This window comes from Hydra vulgaris, chromosome 07 (genome assembly GCF_038396675.1).
Source record: "Hydra vulgaris chromosome 07, alternate assembly HydraT2T_AEP".
NCBI lineage: Eukaryota > Metazoa > Cnidaria > Hydrozoa > Anthoathecata > Hydridae > Hydra > Hydra vulgaris.
In genome coordinates, this window is record NC_088926.1 from 36,356,869 (window position 1) to 36,361,149 (window position 4,281).

Consider the following 4,281-nt stretch of genomic DNA (forward strand, 5'->3'; position numbering starts at 1 on the left):
TGGTTTTTCATACATAAATCAATTTTGTTTGGGTTAACATATCTATAAATATCAACCATCTCGAACTTTTTGCAAAAGTAGTTTAAGTTGGCTTTACCTAAAGTATTGTTTTTGTTATGTGGATCACCCCCTTCCCTGTCTAACTTATGGTTTTCAACCATATTAAAATCTCCCGTGAGGATCATATATTCTGATCCGCGAGAATGTTTTCTCACTTGCATAAAAAAGTTTTCTTTTTGTTGTGGGTCATTTGGCCCGTATATATTGATTATTCTTAGATTAAAATTTTTAAAAGTAAAATTGGCCGCACATTCTCTCACAGTCGTCTTGAGTGATTTTGTTAAAAATAGTGTATTCTTTTGTTAGAATGGAAACACCTCGCTCTCTATGGTTTCCATTATTCCATAGGAAGCTACCGTTAGTTTGGTGTTTCCATTCATTTATCCAATTGGTGTTATTTTCTTCGGTATTATGCGTTTCTTGCAAGCATATCGCGTCATAGTCCGAATATTTGAGAAATTTAAATACTTTGTTTCTTTTGGTCTGAGACCATTTACATTTAAGGTCAGAATTCTTACATCCATTTATATTTAAAGTAAATTTTTTCGAAGTTAAAAAATTTTTATTTTTTTATTTTCATTTTTTTAAGTGAACAAAAAGTAAAAGTTAGTTTAAAAATGCGCGCGTTGAAAATAATTTTATTAATTCGTTAAATAATAGATAAATATAAAAGATATTTTACCGTTGTTATGTTCAGTCTTTTGTAGATCTTTTGATGTTCTTGTTTTTTTGGCTGTTTCGCTCAGTTTTTCTTTTTTTCTGTAATTTAATATCTATTCTTTAATATCGTTTTTCATTTCACTGTCTTCATTCTTTTCGATGGTATGGTTTTCATTGGTGTTGGAGTTTACTTTGTCTATAACATTTTCTATTTGGTTTGGGGTTTCATTTGTTGGATTTGTTATGGGTTGTTCTAAGGCGGTTTTTTCGGTTTTATTAGTCGGTTTGATTGTATCAAATATTACGTGTTCAATTATAGGTATCAATTGTTCGGTTGTTTCAACTATAGGTTGAGTAGAACTTTGAATTTCAGAAGTTGCTGGAGGAGCTTGCGGGTTATCTTTTGGTGTAGGATTTACATTTTCTTGAGGGGGTCTTTGGACAGATTTAGGTTGCAAAGATGGTGATGACTGTTGGCCATTGTGCTTCGTTCTGATAGGATATGCCATTATGTTCAGACTGACTGGTGTCGGGCAAGGCATGTTTTCCATAACCGCCACGAGGATACCTGTATATATTCCGTTCCACTAACAGGTGTTTTTCTCATGACAGATTTTGTGTAAACATGCCTGCCGTAGCCCATATGTTCAAAAACGGCCGTGCGCAGTGGTTAGAGCGCTTGCTTTGTAAGCAGGAGATCCAGGTTCGAAACGAGCTCTGGACAAATTTTCGCGTCACGGTAAGGAAGAAGACGTGAACTTCCTGGTTAAATACACTTTCGCGGTGCTCTGTGACAAGACCATTAGGACTTCTTGGGGCACATAAAAAACAAAAAAATAAAAAAAACGTTGCCGATCTATAAGTTTTTATGCTGATCTTTAAGTTTTTATCGGGAGCCTGAACACAGAAACGTGAGTGACTTTGTTCGGCTCCCGATCGGGGTTTGATTGTTGAAAAATATGGTGAAGGCCGCACACATTGAGTCCTCTCTCTAACAAGAGGTTCTTCGCAGTGTCCGTCTTCATCACAATTTCCAAAAGGGTGTTTCCGCGAATAAGTTGAACTCCTTCCAGTTCACGTGCCAAGTTTACAGCTTCGAGAGCACTAGTTATTTGCTCAATATCGATACGCTTCCGCAGTCTAGATATTAGGGTTTTCGGGAGGTTCTTCTTGTAAATGCATTGGGTGGTTACGTTAGCGTAGGACTTTTTGATAATTTTTAGTAGGGCTTCCGCCTCCCTTAATTCTTGGTTCCTCTTTCGGTCCGAATTGTTTTCAGATTCATCGTCGGAGCTGTAGGAAGATAGAATCGATATGATTTCGCTGCCATTTCCGGTTGCGGTTCTCGTCATTCTATCAATAAGACTTTCGGCGGTATCTTTGATCTTTGAGACCATTTCGTTAAAAACCAAAAAGTTACAAAACTCCTAAAAAAGCCACTAAAAATAAACTTTTTCCATTTCTAAAATCGCTGTCTCGGCTAAAATCACGAACAGATACTACACTTGATCTTTGCCATTAGGCCGAGAAGCGATCTTAGCCATTAGGCCAAGAAAGCGATTTCCAATTGGAAATTTTTAATTTTTTTAATTTTTTTCTTTTATATTATTTTGCCTGTCCAGGGCCCTAGATGGCTAGTGTGATTTTATCTTTTTATGTAACTAGTCTTTGTTTTAATAGTTTTGTTTAAACACTCCTGCATTTTATATTTATCTGTTAGGTTTTTATGTTTGTATATTAATTGGAGTTTGACAAGTAACTCCTAGATGTGGCTTGTCACTCCAATATGTAATACTTTCTTTATTTTTTTGATTTTATATTTTAATTTTTGTTTTTATTTTTGTATTTTTATTTAAGGTTTTTTTTTTTTTTTTTTACTTCTTTGTTTTTAAAATATGGGTAGGCAATTGATTTTTAGGTATTTTATTTTCTACTTTAGCCTAGTTTAAAAATAAGGTGAATATGAGAGTTTTAGGGCCTTTTTTGGAAATTGCTTCATTTACCGAGAATATGTTGTTAAATTTAAATTGTTATTCCATGTTGTTTTCTTTTTGGTACATATTAAATTTAATTTCCTAAATGTATTTAAATTCTTTTTTGATCTTTTCTATTACCTTTGTTATTAGTAAATTTTTGTTTTCTTTATATCTCATATTTCTTCCATAGCTCGGTGGTAATTATATTAGTCAGGGTAGTTGTGACTAGAGCTATTTTTTCATTTTTACCTAGTTCTTCTAAATCAATAGCAAATGTTGTATGAATAGTGTTGAAGCGTTTTTGTGGTAACAGTTTTTTATATATTGGTTGAAAGAATTTCCATATTGGTCTAGCTTTTTTGAAATATACGAAAGGGTGTCGCATCGTTTCGGTGTTAAAGGATTTACAAATTGCATTTCCTTAACCTCTGTTCCTCTTCCACATTAAAACTTTTTTATGTGTTGGTGGGCATTTTCTTCCTTTTTATTTAGGATTGTATATATATTGTTTGTTGTTTTGTTTTTTATGTCAAAGATATTCTCGTTTTTGTTTTTGTTCCAATTGGAAATTACGCCTCTAATCGTATTGTAGTTTATTCTCCTCGGACATTTGCCCTGCAGAGATATTAATAAATGTTACAGTAGTTAAGAAATAATAATACAAGGTGGTCTTCTGTTCCACTATTAAAATACATAAAGACAGACTCCCAGGGGGCTCACGTTTAAGAAAATAAAAAACCCACTATATAAAAAATAAAAAATCGAAAACAAAAACGAAAAAACGAAAAAATTAAAATTCGAAGAAAATAAAACGAAAAAGCGAAAAAGAAAATTTCAAAAAAGAGATTTTCACTAAAAAATATATCTGGGCATTTTAATTTACAAGAACTTTGTTAATTTCTAGATTAAAATTATTTTCTCCGCTCCAGATATTTTTGCATTCTTGTAGAAAAGGAATTTTTTTATTATTAATAATAGAAATTTGGAATTCGTCTGAAAAAATTCTGTTAATTTTGACTTGGAATTCCAGCATGAGCGTCCTTCTGGGAAAAATTTTTTTGTCGTGGAACGACCTCATTCTATTGCAATATATTATGTATAATAATTTGTTAGTTATTAGTTTTCCAATATAAAATTTATTTGCAAAAGTTGATGAAAAGAAGAGTAGTGATTTGAAAGTGTTTTTAAGAGGTACTAGGTATGGGTATATTTTGTGAATGAGGGCTAAAGTGTATTTTACTAAGGGTTAAACTTTTTCACACTTAAACATCATGTGTTGTATGTTTTCTGATTCCTTCATACATTGTGGGCAGACATCGTCTGTTATATGGCCTCTTTTTTTAAACAGTGTATTGGTGGGTAGTGCAAAATGTATTAGTTTATACTTTATTTCATCGGCTTTGTTTTTGTGTATGGATATAAACAGATGGACCCATTCTTTTGTTGAGGTATTATTCATACAGTTGAAAATGTCCTTTTATCTGTAAAATTTATTGGGTGTACTTTTATCGTTGTTATTTAGGGAAGTGTTGTAAATTGCTTTAGGAGTTAAGTCAAGTAATCGTATTCGACGGTTGTTTTTGGT

At 32.5% G+C, this 4,281-nt stretch overlaps 1 pseudogene; it reads right to left on the reverse strand.

Annotated features, from left to right (window-relative positions):
* Positions 1-2,090: 2,090 nt before the first annotated feature.
* LOC136082843 (U2 spliceosomal RNA) lies at positions 2,091-2,255 on the reverse strand (annotated as a pseudogene).
* Between the last annotated feature and the right edge of the window lie 2,026 nt (positions 2,256-4,281).